Genomic DNA, 18611 nt, shown 5'->3' with positions numbered 1-18611 from the left:
TATCTGCTTAAGTCAAAAATTTTTCTCTAACCAATGTAGGAGTAGCATTGAAGATAAATTTATGAGAAATTATGTCAAAATAAAATAGAGATAAAGTGAAACTTGAAAGGTAGAAGATACAGTGAGGCTAAAGAGAGATGTAAAACTAAGGACTATTACTCAGAGAAACAGAGTGAAAATGTATGACTGAAGTATTTAAATTATTAAATGGTACTGGTTAAAATATTGAATTATAATGAAATATTGTTGAGAAAGAATGTCTATCACTTTAGATCCCTTAATGACTACAATAAACAGTGACTAGTGTTTTACAATAATTACCACAATTCAGTTTTAGAACATTTACATCCCACATCTCCAAATTCATTATGCCTGTTCACAGTCAATTGTCTTTCCCACCCCTAATCTGCTATTTCTATAAATTTGCCTTTTCTGGCAATTTCATATAATTTAACTCATATAGTCTTTTGCATCTGGCTTCTTTCACTCATGTTTTTGAGGTTTGTTCATGTTTTACCAGTTAGTACTTCTTTCCTTTTGATTGCTGACTAGAACTCCATTGTATGTACCACATTTTGTTTATTCATTCAGTTGAAGGACATTTGAATTGTTGAATTATTTCTGATTCTGTACTATTAGACATAAATCTATAAACATTTATGTGCAAGTCTTTGTGTAGGTACTTGTTTTTTTATTCTTATTATTTTTCATGAGGACATTCCTACAAATGGAGTTGCTAAGTTGCTTGGTAAATTTTTGTTTCACTTTTTTTTTTTTCTTTTTATACTGGGGATTGAACCCAGGGGCACTTTACCACCCAGCTATATCCCCAACCTTTTTTTTTTTTTTTTAATTTTTTAGTTATAGATGGACAATGTCTTTATTTTATTTATTTATTTATTTATTTATTTATGTGGTGCTGAGGATCGAACCCAGTGCCCCACGCTTTCAAGGCAATCACTCTACCACTGAACCACAACCCCAGCCCTTTGTATTTTTTATTTTCAGACAGGGTCTCATCAAGTTGCTTAGGGCCTCCCTAAATTGTTGAAACTGGCTTTGAATTTGGGATCCTCTTACCCTCAGCCTCCTGAGCCACTGGTATTACAGGCATGCACCATCATGCCTGGCCTTTGGCCCATTTGTTTAACTGTGATATTCGTTTTCTTATATCAAGTTTAAAAAATGTTTTATGTATTTTGGACAGAAGTCCTTTATCAGATATGGGATCTGTGAGTATTTTCTCACAGTCTTTTTAACTTTGTTTTGCAGTACTGGGGATTGAACCCTGGGACATTATACTGAGCTACATCCCCAGACCTTTTTTAAAATTTTGAGACAGGATTTTACTAAATGGCCCAACTGACCTCAAACTTACAATCCTTCTGCCTTAGCTTCCCAAGTTGCTGGCATTACAACTGTGCACCACTGTGCCTGACTTTATTAATCTTTTAGCATGTGAATGTTCAATTGTAGAAATAAATTTTGTTGTGTTAGGCCACTACAATGTATACCACCCAGGATATTTTAGTGTACTCTGACTGATACAATCTAGATATGCTAATAAGTAACAGAAGTCAGTGATAGTATTGAACTATCATAATCAGAACCAACATTGAAAAAGATGAAAATTTGAGCAGAATATTAAAAAATTAGGAATTCCCAAATTTTATCATTGAAATGTCATGAGGAATGTTACAAAATACTATATAAACTTACAAGCTCGTAATTATTAGCTATTAATCTCTTGTAGAAAAGGACTAGAAGATCTTTGACATTGGTTATTGTGCAGATAGAAATGCAAATAACCAGATAAGTCAGCAAGGTCAAAGAAATACTTTCTGTGTTCTTTTTGAATTTTATTTCATTGATCTGTGTTACATTTGTGCTAGGGTAATAGGATAGGTTGCCAAGAGACCAAGGACAACATGGAAGATGAGATATGAGATATAGGGTTTATTGAGAAATACAAGGAGGTCTAGTGGCCACAGGCTGGCAGATGCTTTTTCAGAAAGTCCAGTGGCATGGGTTGGACAGGTGTACTTCTGCTTCATGCAGTGTCTTCAGTACCTCTCCAGAAAGTAGAGTCTCCCATGCCTCTCTGAACTTTGTCTTGGGGCGTCCATTTGAATAAGCACTTCCCTCTTTTGACCCAAGTCAGTTACTACAGGGAGGGGTTTTTATAAGTTGGGTTACAGAAGCACATCAGCTTAGCTTGCTTCGTTCCATTGTATGATCAACATCCCAAGGAGCAGCTGTCCTAGCATGCATATAAGAAAGTAACTTTCTAACTTGTGATAATTTCAAGCATACATGAGAGAAGGCCACAATTCTTCTAGATAATATATTTCTAGACATTCCAACCAGACACACTTTCATTGTTCCCTTAACTAAGCTAGGTTTCTAAGAACAGAAGGGAGCATTCAGGGACATGGTCTCCCTTTTCTTTAAGGATAACAGGTCTGAAAAGGAAATAAATCTGAAATGGCAAAAGAAAAATTAAATGTTTCCATAATATCAAATGAAAAGTATATACCAAGTGAAAGCATATACCATGAACTCTGCTTCTAACCTTCGTAATTAATTGTAAAAAGTATACATAACAAACTTAAACTTAATGTTTGCTTATCATCTCCAAATTCACCCTTTATTACTTTCTTGTCAAAATGGATAGGGGCCCTCTAAATATTTTTTCTTCACCAGCTGACAGAATGTGAAACCTTGTCAGAGGAAGGTGCTAGAGAGTCTATGCAGTATAAAAGTGGGGTTTCTTTCTGGTTCCAGTGTGCTTTCAATAGTCTCCTGCAGTGTGCACAGCTTCCTGAATTCAGATCCTGTAGCACATGCAGCTTCCTTAGAGCCAGCTCCTATAGTATGGATAGTTTCCCCGGCATTAGGATCCTGCAGCTCAAGGGCCTTCTCCAACACCTAGCTCCTGCAGTGCATAGTGGCCAGGAGCCACTATGCATAGTTACCCATCTCAGGCAGTTTTAGTGTCTCCCACGAGTTGCTTCCTCAAGAAGAGCTTTTTCTGGTACACTAAAGAGCATGACAAGTTCCAGAAGACACATTTCCAGCAAGTTTTGCAGATGGAACACCTCAGCAACTTCTCTGCCATTAAGTGAGTCTCAGTTATACTTTCTCCATCAGATTCTGGATCTCATCAAGGTGTAGGGGGGAGGGGTTTCTTGGACATTCTATATCGGCAATAGAGGTAATGGTTTCTTCAGTGTCTACTATTCTTGCATTCATTAGAGTTTTCTTACCAATGAATTCCTTATTACTTCCACCCCTTGTTATAGTTAAAATTTTCTAATATTAAACTTTTGTATTCAATTTACTTTATGATTTTGCTTCCTTGTTTGGATCCTGACTAATATGCAGAATAAGTAATTATTATTATTATCTAGATGTAAGTTTATATAAACCAAATGAATGATGAATGAGTAGGTACTATATTTGTATATATCTAGAAGAATTTATGGATTTATAACAAATTATTAATGTTATTGAGTATTTACAATATGACAGGGCCTGTTCTAAGTATATTAACTTATTTAACCCTAACAACAACTCTTAGACATAGAACTATCTGTTTCAGATTAGAAAACTGAAGTGCAGAAATCTTAATAGTTCACTCAAACAGCTAGAAAATGCAGGAATGAGGCAGAATGCTCAGAAAGTTTACATTTTTATTCAACATACTAAACTGAAAACAACAGAAAAAAACAATGTAAAAACTTTAATGCTCACTGTGATACCTTCTTAAATTCAACTAAATATTCACATTCAAAAAACTCTCAGATTCCACATTGAACATCAATTTATTCGACAGGATATATGACAGGAGCCACAGCTTGTCGTCATGGCAAACTGAAAGATTACTATTCTGTAGGAATAATTCTTAAATTATTCTAGTTGTCCAGGATCTATCTTATATGACTCTTTAAGTGACAGTTCAAGTATAAGGGAATGAGCCTCATATTTGGCTTATGTGTGAACCACCCTGGCTTAAAAACCTCTTGTGCTACAGTGATACCTTCCAGGTTCTCCACAAGAGCATGCCGAGTACAAGAATCACCATGAAAAGCCCAAAACTTTTGTCATCTATGTATAGTTCATTTATAATTCCTCCCTCTCCAGAGTAGTCCATACTGATTTTTATTATGAGCAATTCTACCAGCTACATGATTGACTTTTTTTTTTTTTTTTTTTTTTTTTTTTTTTTTTTACTGGAGGTTGAACCCAGGGTGTTTTACCACTGAGCTATATCCCCAGCTTTTTTTTTTTTCTTTTTCCTTTTTTAAATTTTCTTTTTAAACAGACTCCCATAGCACAAGAAATAAAAGCAAGAATCAACAACTGGGATAGATTCAAACTAAAAAAAAGCTTTCTCTCAGCAAAGGAAACTATCGGTAATGTGAAGAGAGAGCCTACAGAGTGGGAGAAAATCTTTGCCACGCATACTTCAGATAGGGCACTAATTTCCAGAATCTATAAAGAACTCAAAAAACTCCACCAAGAATACAAATAATCCAATCAACAAATGGGCTAGACACTTCACAGAAGATGTACAAGCAATCAACAGACATATGAAAAAATGTTCAACATCTCTAGTAATAAGAGAAATGCAAATCAAAACTACCCTAAGATCCCATCTCACCCCAATTAGAATGGCAATTATCAAGAACACAAGCAACAATAGGGGTTGGCGAGGATGTGGGGAGAAAGGTACACTCATACATTGCGGGTGGGGCTGCAAATTAGTGCAGCCACTCTGGAAAGCAGTATGGAGATTCCTCAGAAAGCTTGGAATAGAACCACCATTTGACCCAGCTATCCCACTCCTTGGCCTATACCCAAAGGACTTAAAATCAGCATACTACAGAGATACAGCCACATCAATGTTCATAGCTGCTCATTTCACAATAACCAGATTGTGGAACCAACCTAGATGTCCTTCAATTGATGAATGGATAAAGAAACTGTGGCATATATATACAATGAAATATTACTCAGCCATAAAGAATGATAAAATTATGGCATTTGCAGGCAAAATGGATGCATTTGGAGAATATCATGCTAAGTGAGATAAGCCAATCTCAAAAAACCAAAGGACAAATGATCTCACCGATAAGCGGATGATGACATATTATGGGGGGTGGGAAGGGTTAGCGTTAGGGTTAGGGTTAGGTTTAGGGTTAGGGTTAAGGAGGGTGGCAAGAATGGAGGAAGGAAGGACTGTATAGAGGGAAAAGAAGGTGGGAGGGGTGGGGGGGAAGGAAAAAAACCAACAGAATGAATCAAACATTACCCTGTGTAAATTTGTGATTACACAAATGGTATGCCTTGACTCCATGTACAAACAGAGAAACAACATGTATCCCATTTGTTTACAATAAAAAAACCAAACAAATAGGATCTCACTAAATTGCTGAGACTGGCCTTGAATTTGTAATCCTCCTGCCTCAGCCTTCCAGGTTGCTGGGATTAGAGGTGTACATCAATGTACCTTGCTGACAATTACTTTCATTACATAACCAGAGAAACAGAGCTAGAGAGGTAATTGGAGATCAAATTTTCACACAAAGCTGGGCACAGTGGCTCATGCCTTAATCCCAGGGGCTTGGGAGACTGAGGCAGGAGGGTCTTGAGTTCAAAGCCAGCCTGAACAAAAGCAACTCAGTGAGATTCTGTCTCTAAATAAAATACAAAATAGGGCTAGGCTCAGTGGTGAAGTGCCCCTGAGTTCAATTCCTGGTACCAAAAAAAACAAGTTCACATGGAAGGAAAAATGGCCTTCTTTGCTCTAGCCACAATATCTAAGGAATCAAAATATGTTTGATATTTCTTTTGATGTCTTTATAAAGATGAGTACCTGAGACTTTAAACATAATCACAATATATTGTGACCATAATGTCCCATGTTCAAAAAATGTAGAAAGAATCTTAATCAAAATCTCATTATCACTGTTATATTTTTATTTCCTTTCATGTTTTTATCATATAAAGTTTAATTATATTGTATATATAATATTTCATAAAATGTTCCATTCTTTTAACTTTTGTTTCTGTGTAATTAGGTGGTGCTATTAAGTTATGCTTTGAGGAATAAATATCTTCAAACTTTTCATTTTCATACATTTTACATACATTTTTCATTACTCAAGGCATTTTTCTGAGATAATTTCTACTCATAGAATTATTAGGTAAAGTCATGAAGGTAGAAAGGAGATGGTTTGAGTGAAGAAAGGAGACCAGGGAGAGGGAAGAGGAGAGGATTAGATGAGGTAATGGGTAGTGAATTGGTTGAATTATGATTGAGGCACAATGAAACTCATTATTCTGTATAGTTAACATGCACTAATAAAAAAATTATCAGGTTATAAGGCAATTTCTATTCTTGCAGGCCCTTTGAGGCAACTGTATCTTTGACCTGGTATGTGTCTTCTTTTCTCAGATCAGATTCTGAAATGAAGGTGCTCATCTGTACATTATCTTGCCTCTCTCAGTTCTTAATGATTCACACATCTTAATGATCCCTTTGGACTTAAAATCAGCATACTACAGAGATACAGCCACATCAATGTTCATAGCTGCTCAATTCATAATAGCCAGACTGTGGAACCAACCTAGATGCCCTTCAATTGATGAGTGGATAAAGAAACTGAGATATATATACAATGGAATATTACTCAGCCATAAAGAATGATAAAATTATGGCATTTGCAGGCAAATGGATGAAATTGGAGAATATCATGCTAAGTGAGATAAGCCAATCTCAAAAAGCCAAAGGACAAATGATATCGCTAATAAGTGGAGGATGACACATAATGGGGGGGAGGGAAGGGTTAGTGTTAGGGTTAGAGTTAGGGTTAGGGAGGGGGGCAAGTATGGAGGAAGGAAGTACTGTGTAGAGGGTAAAGAGGGGTGGGAGGGGTGGGGGGAAGGGAAAAAATAACAGAATGAATCAAACAACATTACTCTATGTAAATTTATGATTACACAAATGGTATGCCTTTACGCCATGTACAAACAGAGAAACAACATGTATCCCATTTGTTTACAATAAAAAAAAAATAGAAAAAAAAAATGATCCCTTTGTCAGTCCCCTCACCTTAGAAATTTTGAATATATTTATCTTTTTACTAATTACAGCCTTGACTCTTCTATCTCAATAGTCCATCCAAATACCAGCTTCTGTTTTTTTCTTTCCATATTTTTTTATTGGTGCATTATAGTTGTATGTAATGGTGGGATTTGTTGCTAAAATTCATACATACAAACAATATAACAATGTAATTTGACCAATATCATTCCCCAGTATTTCCTCTTTCTGTCCCCTCCTCCCTCCCTCCAGTACCAATTTGTTGTTGTTGTTGTACTGAGGATTGAACCCAGGGGTGCTCTACCACTGAGCCACATCTCCAGCCCTTTTACATTTTTATTTTGAGACAGGATCTTGCTAAGCTGATCTTGAACTTGCAGTCCTCCTTCCTCAGCCTCACAAATTGCTGGGATTATAGCCATGTGCCACTGAACCTGGCTAAATACTAACTTCTTAATGCCCTCTAAGTTTTACTTTGTCAGTTGAAACCTCCTGTAGACTGGAATTCCTATTTAATTGCCTTGAACTTGAGTGAAACCTAAGAGATTAGAAAAAATCTTAACAACTCCCAAAATATGTACTAACAATTGCTTTCTAAAAGTGTTGAACTGATTGACAATGTTTCAGTGTATAAGTATTGATTTCATATACCCTTACCAGTAGTGACACCTAAGATATGAAGTACACAGATATCACCTTTGTAATGGGTTAGATTTCCAATGTCCCCAAAAGCTCATCTGTTGAAAGCATGGTCCTCAATGCAGCAAAGTTGAGAGGTGGGGCTTTTAGGCAATGATTAGATTCTGAGATTTCTGACTTCATCAATGCACTGTTGGGAGGTGGGACATAGTCAAAGGAAGTAGGTCACTGAGGGCAGGTCCTGGAAGGTTTATCTTCTGCCTGGCCCCTTCTTCTCCACCTCACCTCCTTCTTCTCTTCCCCCCATCTCTCTCCCTCTGCTTCCTAGATGCCGTGAGATTTTTCTCTGCCATTTGTTCCACTAGAATACTTCTGAATTGGAGCTGACCTTGGATCGAAAACCCTGAAACTGTCAGCCAAAATAATTCTTTCCTCCTCTAAGTTGTTTTTGTCAAGTATTTTGTTCACAGGGATGAAAAACTAACTAACACAACCTTGATTATGCAGTCTACAAAATGGTCAATGAGGAAATAGTATCATGCTAAACCCTAATGCCCAAGGGTCATTCACAACTTCTCTACCCAGACAGAACCTTCCTTTACTTAGTCTAAAAGTTAAATACTAAAGCTAAAATACTAAACTTTCCTGCAGTGAAAACTGGCCACAGATTAAACAATTCCAGGTTAATTAATTGATTGATTTATATAATGCCCATGTGTGTATACACACTATTTGTACAGAGTGAGAAGGAACGCTTCCTCTGTAGAGTTTTAGAAAAATACTTTTTTTAAAGTTGTAGATGGATATAATATCTTTATTTTGTTTATTTATTTTTATGTGGTGCCAAGGATTAAACCCAGTTTAAGCACATGCCAGGCAAGCACTCTACCACTGAGCACAACCCCAGACCTAGAAAAATACTTTTGACTGGTATACCCACCTAGGCTTTTTCTCTTTGTTTATAATCCTTTCCCCTTTTCCATGCCTGAAACATGAATGTATTGCCTAGAGTAACAGCAGCTATCTTGTGATCATGAGGACAAAAGCCACATACTGATGATGGTAAAGTAGAAAATAGGAGAGTCCAGCATTTTTAACATCCTTGAAAATTGTATTAATCCTAAATTCCTGAACTTTTTTGTTTCATAAGGCTTGACAAATTACTTAAATTTCTTTATGTTTTATTCCTCATTGTTTTAATGAGGGTTAATAACAATATTATATCTACATCATAGGCTTGTAAAGATAATATTAGTAATTCATGTTAGCATCTAGAACTATGCCTGGCACATAAAATATATATAATAAATGTAGGTTATTTTGTAATTAACAAAAAAATTATAAAACAAATAAATTCCTATCTTTTTAAATATGTTTTGGTTGTAGATGGACACAATACCTTTATTTATTTTTTTAGTGTGGTGTTGAGGATTGAATCCAGTGCCTCACACATGCTAGTCAAGAGCTCTACCACTGAGCTACAACCCCAGTCCAAATTCCTATCTTTTTAATCTATCATAACCATTATTCTGTTATTTTCAACCAAACACATTCTTTTTTGGGGGGTTGTGGGCATCCAGGGATTGAAACTAGGGCCACTTAATCACTGAGCTACATTTCTAGGCCTTTTAATTTTTTATTTTGAGATAGGATCTTACTCAGTTGCTGAGGGTCTCACTTAATTTCCCAGGCTGGCCTCAAACTTGAATTCCTCCTGCCTCAGTCTTCTGAATCACACTGGGATTATATCCATTTTGAAAGTCAGTTTGTCAGTTTCTTACAAGGGCGAACATACTTTTCCCATACAGTCCATCATTTATACTCCTTGGCATTTACCCCAATAAGGAAAAACAAAACAAAACAAAAGGCTCTGTTAGAGACATTTGTATTTGAACGGAAGAATGAACTTTAGAGATTTGTTTTAGAAATCAGGTAATATACTGCGGTCATTACTGGAAAATTAGTTGAGAGCACTGTTCACTATGAACCAGAAGGAGTAAGGATGAGCACAGAGGCAAATGGGACTGTTACTCCACACAAGGTGGTGAGGAAGACTAGCAACACTGTGAATGAACAAAAAGGCATGAATCCAACAGACCTTTGGAAAGAGAGGAAGTATAATAGAAGCTGATCAAGAATCATGGTTTATGATTAAAAGAAGAGGGAACATCAAGGATGACGTCAAAGTTCTAAACCTGTAAAACTAAAAATGATGATGTAGAAAAAGAGAGAGAGCATGGGGGAAGCTACTTTCAGAAGATGATGACTTTGTTCTGGATATACTATTTTTATTTTCAATACTCAGAATCTGAGATACAGTAAGGCTGTATTATTTGGAATAAGAACTATTCCAAATGAACTGGGAGAAAGGGCCTGAAGTTCAGATAAGTGAGAGAATAAAGAAGTATATTTGAAAATAATTAACCTAAGTTTTAATTTATGTTAATAATTTATTTATGTTTAAAGTGAGAATGAATAAGCTTTTTTTTAAACCAAGTACCTGGAGAATAGCAAATGATGAAATGACCCTTAGGTTAGCCCACAAATAAGCAGGAGGAAGAAACACAGAAGTCAATAAAGGTAACAGAAGGGTTGGGGATGTAGCCTAGTGGTAGAAAGCTTGCCTAGCATGTGAAAGGCCCTCAGTTCAATTCCCAGTACTGCCAAAAATAAATAAATGTCAAGGTTAAAAAGTAAATAAATAAAATAAAAGTAACAGACAGGAATGTTATTTTATAACTTAATAGTGTTTCAAAGAGTTTAGAAGTACAACTCGATAGTAGAGCACTTGCCTAGCATGCATGAGGTCCCAAATTTGATATCTAGTACCACAATAATAATAATAGTATCATCCAGAAAAATCTCCATTTCCACTCTCAGGACTTCATGATAACTCAGACTCTGATTCCAATTAATGAAAAATTCAGAGTTTTGTGAAAATCAATACTAAAAAGCATCTCTGATTCAATTTAACACTTAGTGAATATTTTTCCTCTTATTCCCATTTTCCCTGATTGATCTTATCTCAACCAAAACCTTAATAAACTAGCATCTTTTACTTTGGGTTTTTTGGAACACTGTCTCTGGAAATTCTGAAGTACAGTTATCCTGAGAACATCACAAGACGAAAGTTACATGTAGCTACTTCATTTGAGTCTCAGCTGAGCATACCTTTGCTGCCTTCCATACCAAGATGTAAGGCAGGAATGAACTGATTCTGAATTCTCCAGTCATCTGCTTGCTAAGCATAAGCAAGTGGCCTCATCAGCACCACATGGAAAAGAATCATCTAGCTGATTTATACCCCAATTACTAACTCATAAAATGTTTAGGTATAATAAAAATTTTTAAGCAGTTTTAAAATAAAATAGATAACTGAAACACCTTGTAAACATGTGCATCTTTTCTCTTGAATCTCAATTTCTTCATTTATGAAGCAAAGGACTTTGATGACTAAATGATCTGAGTTTCTTCTTGCTTGAAAAATCTATTTCTTGCCTAGTGACTCTCCTGAGAATAAAGTACTTTTATATGTTAAAAGAAAAAGAAAAAAATTTAATCATCTAAGCATATCAGGGATCCTGACACAGTAAGGACGTTGAGATTTAATACAAAGAGAAGGCAGTTCCCTGATCCCGATCCTCTGCAGGACACGTGGGCCCCAGAGCCATGGGGTGCACCTTCCTGAAAGATGTGGCCTACCTTATGGTGTGGTCTTCAGTGGGACAGAAAATTACTCAAAAACATTCATTTACAAACCAACTCCTGGATATGGGGGCAAAGGTTTCAAAAACTTTGAACAAACAAGTAACTCACATTGTTTTCAAAGATTGGTACCAGAGCACTGGGACAAAGCCCAGAAGAGAGGGGCAAAGCTCATATCCATGCTCTGGGTGGAAAAAGGTTTTTATGTCCTGGGTGTATATTCCTATAGAATCCAGGATGTGGTCACACAGTCTATTAACAGCAGTACCAGAGGCCCTGCTGTAGGCTCAGGAGGGTGACTGGCAAGAGGAGACCCTCTGAGGATGGTGTGGCCAGGTGCAGAACAACTGGAGAGTGCATTGAGGAGTCTCTATTCCCTGCCACCAACACTAATGAGTACTTGTCACACCTGATGAGGAGGAAGCATAAGTGTATACAGCCCAAAGATTTTATTCCTGAAACACCAGAAATTGAAAAAAAGACTTCAGACAGCCGCCGTTCTCTGGTTGTTTCCTGAGCTGCCGCGTCCTTGTCGACCTTTGTGCACTATGTCGGGTGGCCTCCTGAAGGCGCTGCGCAGCGACTCCTATGTGGAGCTGAGCCAGTACCGGGACCAGCACTTCCGGGGTGATAATGAAGAACAAGAAAAATTACTGAAGAAAAGCTGAACATTGTATGTTGGAAATCTTTCCTTTTACACAACTGAAGAACAAATTTATGAACTTTTCAGCAAAAGTGGTGACATAAAGAAGATCATTATGGGTCTGGATAAAGTAAAAAAACAGCATGTGGATTCTGTTTTGTGGAATATTATTCTAGAGCAGATGCAGAAAATGCCATGCGGTATATAAATGGAACACGTCTGGATGACCGGATCATTCGCACAGACTGGGATGCAGGCTTTAGGGAGGGCAGGCAATATGGACGTGGGCGATCAGGGGGCCAGGTTCGAGATGAGTATCGACAAGACTATGATGCTGGGAGAGGTGGCTATGGAAAACTGGCACAAAAGCAGTGAGAGGTGAGAGCCCCATCAATGCAAAACTCCCTCCACTGGCCTGTTGAGTTTGTTGAAGAACATTACCCACAATATGATCAGTGTCTACTGAGCTGCAAGCCTTTACATGGTTTCTCCTGAAAATTATTAAAGGACAGACAGAATATAAAAGAATGCCTTTAATTCTAATCTTAGAATATTGGCCATGTGTCAAGTTACCAGATGATTTTCAGTTACCAGGTCTAAAATTGTGTTCTCTGGGGCTGGGGATGTGGGGATGTGGCTCAGTGTACAGTGCCTGCTTCACATGTTCAAAGCCCTGGTTAGATCCCCAGAACCCTCCCCAACAACACAAAGTGTTCCTTAGCAACAGGTTTGATCTATAATGTTGATTATTCCGTCAGCCAAAAATGCCACACTTTTTAAAGGAAAATGGAAAAATGTAATAATTTGTTTTACCATGTTTGTATCTTAAGTAGGTTCATGATCTACACTGGGGCCTGGAATGAATATTTTTTAAAATTTAAGTTTGCATGAGATAAAGTTTAATACATGGAATTTTGCTATGTGGTATAGCTTTGTTTTAAATTAGCAACAGGTGTTTGACAACTGAATATGTTTTTTATGTTGAATTCTAATCTTTAAAGGGTCAAGGGAGCTTCCTAACTAGTTGGTATAGAAGTAAGTAAACCTGAGATGGTCCCAGGGACATGTCCCACTTCCATTCCTTACACAGCACAAAGGTAGGTGCAGGGTTTGAAGAATTATATACATTTTTCAAAAGATGTTTTACCTAAAGCTAACAACAACAACAAAGCAAGGGTTTGCAATACAGAAAGCCTCACATATTCTAGTGGGTGGGGGAAGACACTATTAGTAGGAAATGGAATGAAATATCAGGAGACATGTGTTAAAGGATTTCCTTGACATGATGAAGTTTGCTGTAAAGGCCATCAGATTTATTCTTTCCATTTTAAATGTAGTCCTGGGAATAGAATGAGTTCTTTTTTAAAAGAGCTTGATGACAGAGAATGCTTCACAAAAACAGAGAAAGGTTTCTTAAAGAAAGTGTCTATTTCAGCTACTTCTCAAACTGAAGTCTTTTTTATTTTTCCCAAATTGTGCTTACTACGGTTCAAGCCAGGGGAGTCTAGAGAATTTATTTTGCATTTGTAAGGCAAGAGGTGATTTCTAATATTATATGTGAGTATAATTTTCCCTAGTATGTAAAAAATGTGAAATTTTTTTCAAAATATCTTCCAGTAGTTTGTGAAAGTTGGGGCTGAATGTGAATAGCTTTCACGTTACAATAAACGTGGGTTTTCTCATTAAATTCTAAACTGTTTTAATTTTTTAAAGAGCTATAACAGTTGTTAAGTGCTTAGGAAGAAACCATTTGCAAACAATCAGGACACATTATTCATTTTTAGAATTTGTTTTTACAATGTAGTTTGAACTAATATATTTTGTATTCTTGTGTGGTGAAAAAACTCAGATTCTACAGGCCTTAAAACCAAAGACTGTGATTCTTATTTGAATTGTGTCTTCTATAACAGATTTCAATAAAGCTGGACCAACTTACTGTCTTGGCCTCTTTCCTCACCTATAAAAAGGGACTTGTTCTAGAACTCCTTTACTCTACTCTGTACTATCTGTAAATGAGTTTGGGAGAGACTCTAAATAAACATGCAGAATTTCATGTTCAAAAAAAAAAAAAAAAAAAAGAAAAAAGAAAAAGAAAAAAAGACTTCAAAAGAAATTTGAGAAAATGACTGAAGAGCTACAAAAGCAAAAGACAACTCACGATAATGACGTATACCTGTCCTCTTATTTGAATCTCATGGCTCATTGACGTATAATCCCACAACTAAAATTAGTGATCACCATAGCACAATGGAGAAGAGATTACAAGAGATGAAGGAGAAGAGGGAAAACCTTTCCCCTACCTCTTCCCAGATGACTGACCAGTCCCATGAGAATCCAGGTAACTGAGTGTGAAACATTGTTGAACATTTCACATGATTCTTCATGTTCAGATGAATCCTTTGCTGTTGGTTTACACACATCCTTGGATGATGTCTGTGGAAAATCAGGAGGTGGAAAGAACTATTAATGGAATTAGAGTGCTACCTGTACATCCTTGTGTGTTAAAAACAGCACTCATGGGCTGGGACTGGAGCTCAGTGGCAGAGCGCTTGCCTAGGACATGTGAAGCATTGAGTTTGATCCTTAGCACTGCATACAAAAATAAGCAAATAAAATAAAGGCATGCTGTTCATCTAAAACGACCCCCAAAAAAAAGTACTCATTAATCAGCACCATCCAGTCACCCCCTTAAGTCAAGTCCTCAGAGATCCATAAATCATCTTCCAAAGGAGAAAGAGGTAAATTGGCGGAAAGATCCTGTAGAAGAAGTAGTACCCCAGGCAAGAGGTGAGCCAAGGGTTTATATTTTTTTGTTTGTTTAATTTTTTTTAGTTGACAATAGGCCTTCATTTTATTTGTTTGTATGTGGCGCTGAGATTTGAACCCAGTGCCTCACACATGCTAGGCAAGCACTCTGCCACTGAGCCACAACCCCAACCCAGCCCAAGGTGTATCTGAGATCTTTGAGAAATACAGTTTGTCTTCTATAATGTCTACAGCAAAAGGTTGCCTTTTGGAGTATTGAAGGCCCTGGAATTCCTCAGCAAAGAGGAAAAGAACATCACCTCCAGAAGACTAGCTGAGGGGAAAGAGCCTCAGCAGGAAGCCTGTAGCACCCAGGCTAGCTCAGGTTGGAGCACAGCCTGCAGCTGGTGGCCAGGCTTGCCACCGCCACTCCTGATTGTGGGAAGTCCTATGAGGACCGTTTCTCACCTGACAACCTGAAGGAAAGGGGTTCAGAGCAGCTTCCTCCTGGATCTCCACCACCGCCAAACCCTGCTTAGCTCGGCTGCAGAAGTTTTTTCTAAGAGAGAACAAACATATTAGAAATGTCAGATTTTGCCTGCATTGGTGAAAACCCTAGATTAGTCCATATGACTCAGTTAACAACAAAATTTCCTCGTGACTTCAGAAACCTGTGAAATGTGAATAGAACACAAATTCCAGTTATGTGACTGCAGAGGAGACACCTGCTGCTGTACACAGCCAGGGGTGTGTTGTGCAGGCTGAAGACCCTAGCCCAGAAGGACAAGAGGATGACCTATGTCCTCCCAAGGGAACAGGGAAGAAGTGAGAGGATCCCTTTGTGTAAAAAGCAGGCAGAAAGAAGGATTCACTTCCTCATTGCTGGACTCCTTTGGAGGTGAAGCACCACATGATTGCAAACTGAATTTTGGGGCTGATTATATGTGGAGAAATCTACAGAAGAAAAGAAAAATTTATGCACAGTATATAGTGAAAGTATGTGAATCTTTTTAATATCATGAAAATTTGCAACAGTGCATCCACATTTAAAGCCTACCACATTTTTCATAATTTAAATTATGTTTTCTGATTTTTTATTTTAAAGAATGTGTTTGATATCTCCCAATGATAAATCTTTAGGAATGCTTGCTGCCCTGTGGCATTTCTAGGCTTATCTGTCAAATCTTGTTGTGAATACACTTCTCAAAGCTTTCTCCCTGGTTCAGATGAAAAGTGACAATAATACCTAGCACGAGCAATCAGCAAAGGCAGCTCTTGTCCTGTCATTTGCAAGCTCTCACTGTGGCAGAACTGTGAGAGAGGCATGCAAAGACTTTAAAATCCAGACTCACACCTAAGTGGCTGTTCATGTAGCAAGAAATTAAGATAGTATTAACTGTTAATTCTATCAAGGAAGAGGAGGTGTGAAGGGTCAACTTTGAAACATGTCATCAAGATTTATTGTTGAAGAAGCTTTGGGTAATGTTAATTTTATTCCTGTCGGTAATCATTATGACAACTTATTTACTGAGTGACATAACAACAGACTATATCACTCTAACAATTGCAGCTTTAAATTTGTCTCCCAAGGATTCGTGTTTTGGGAGCTTGGTCCTCAAGGGTGGTAATGTTGGGAGGTGGTGGACCTTTAAGAGGTAGAGCATAGAGGGAGGTTGTTACTAGTCTCTTGCTGCTTTCTGGCTTTCTGTCTGGTGAAATTTCTCTCACAATGAGATCCTTACCAGAGCTCAAATGATACCAGTGTTCTGCCCTTGAACCTTCAGGATCATGAGCTAAATAAATCTTTTTTCTTTATAAAGTAGAAAAAAAAGTGGCAATAATAAACATTTTGTACTTCAATCAAAATTGAAGAAACTTGAGTTCTGACCATCTTTACCTAAAGATTTGGTTAAAATCTGCATAAGACCCAGTTGACTCTTCATTGTTTCTCTAGTCTTTTGAGTGGTTTTCACCACCATTTTCAAGAGGGAGAAGATGCAGGGGGTGAAATAATCCGAAATATTACATATTTTTTCCTTGAATATAAATCTCCCAGAATTATCTCACTAAAAAATTAACATAATTTTCCATATTTTAAGTCTACTATTTATGTCTTAACTTTCTCAACACATGTCAACAAGATATTGTATCTTAAGCTTAGGATATTTTCAAACTATGTAGACTCATGTTGACTCCAAAGTGAATGTGAAATAGATTGCATTTGGACTGTTTTGGTATTTCAGAACACCACGCTCCTAAAGCCTATGCTCTTATTCTCAGTTTTTATCTAGTGTATTTTTAAGTGTTTTGAATAGCTTTTAATGACATGTACACATAAATTAAGTGGAAGAAAACTAGTTCTAAACACCAAGTTCCATCTTAAATCCCACTGTCGACAGGAGCAAATTGGTCCTTGAAGCAGATGTGGCTCTTGTCCCAGGACTAAACCCTGGGGGTCTCCAGCCCTGAGTGCCTGACTTAAGTGTGAGAGGACAAGGACCAGCACTGTTTGGCTCCCTGGTGTGACAGGTTGACATATTTGACTCCATGGAAATGTTATAGGCCAGGCTATGTGGGAAATGACTAAACAGACTCCATTTTACCCTGAGACTCCATGTTATGTAGGAAATACTTCTCCCATGGGAACACTCTGCCTCTGTACCCATCAACAGTTACTTAGCATGACATGTTTGGCAACACAAAATGGCAATTCTTGTATAATGAAAAATTGTTCTCTTTTCGATTCCTATTTTTCCTAAACAATGTACCATGCCAACAGTGATGTCAACAGTGATTGTCTAGATGTTAGTAACCTTTCTTTTTTTAAAAAAATATTTTGTTTTACTTGTAGGTGAACACAATGACTTTATTTTATTATTATTATTTTTATGTGGTGCAGAGGCTCGAATCCAGGGCCTCACACATGCTAGATGAACGCTGTACCACTGAGCCCACAACCCAACCCCACCATTCTTTAATTTGTACCTAAGTAAGATCATTTTGACCTACTTCCCCCTTCTGCTAATGATTTTAGATCTCATGATGTTAGTTTGTAATTTTAAATCATAGCAATAGACACTTATGATTGATGTAGTGACTTAAGATATAAAAACCCCTACAGCCCTATGGTTGGGGCTATTCTCCCAATAGTCATTTTTGGAGCATTGTGTGAGACAGTCAGCTAGCCGGCTAATAAAGACTCTCAAATTTGTACTTCTCAATGGTGATCGGTCTGTTCTTAAGTTGCACCCTATAGCACCTGGGACTTGGAAACATTAAACTTGGTGAGGGTGAGTGTGGGCTGTCACACAGGTGTGCAGGCACCCCCTGTGCGACTCAGTCTGATTCATGGGAACAGTCTGTATGCCCTGATGTAAGGCATCTTCTAGAGTCTTGTGCTTCTTTTTGTGTCATCCCCAAGAGAAAAAAATCAGTCAGTTCTTAGGCAAGAAGAGACTTCCATGCCGTGTAAACCAATCTAACCACTTGCTTTCATAATAATTGAGACTCACTGATGTCTTAAGTGTCTGCTGTCAGCCACGGGGACTCAGGTAAACCTGCTCTTGGGGAATCTACCATGGCAAAATCTTGAAGCCCTCAGTTAAATGAACATTGCACTCCTGCCAGAGCTGTGGGCAGGAAAGTGCTCTATGTCAAACTGGCCTCTCCAGATCTTCCATGCTGAAATAAAGTCTCTTCAGTTCGAAAATAAATAAATAAATACAAAGAGAAAATAAAACCTCTCTTTGGTGCCAGAGTAGGGGGTAAGGA

At 37.5% G+C, this 18611-nt stretch overlaps 2 pseudogenes across 2 annotated transcripts; both read left to right on the top strand.

Moving 5' to 3' along the window:
- The first annotated feature begins 11503 nt into the window (after nucleotides 1-11503).
- LOC306654055 (microcephalin-like) lies at nucleotides 11504-15379 on the top strand (annotated as a pseudogene). The gene is made up of 5 exons: nucleotides 11504-11640; nucleotides 11781-11957; nucleotides 14197-14545; nucleotides 14825-14882; nucleotides 15238-15379. The product of its transcript is annotated as a microcephalin-like (transcript).
- Nucleotides 11947-12718, top strand: LOC306652950 (nuclear cap-binding protein subunit 2-like; annotated as a pseudogene). Its single transcript has one exon. The product of its transcript is annotated as a nuclear cap-binding protein subunit 2-like (transcript).
- Nucleotides 15380-18611: the final 3232 nt, after the last annotated feature.

This window comes from Sciurus vulgaris (assembly GCF_902686455.1).
Source record: "Sciurus vulgaris genome assembly, chromosome: 1".
NCBI lineage: Eukaryota > Metazoa > Chordata > Mammalia > Rodentia > Sciuridae > Sciurus > Sciurus vulgaris.
Note: the sequence above shows the minus strand (reverse complement) of the source record. Positions and strands in the feature narration are given on the sequence as shown.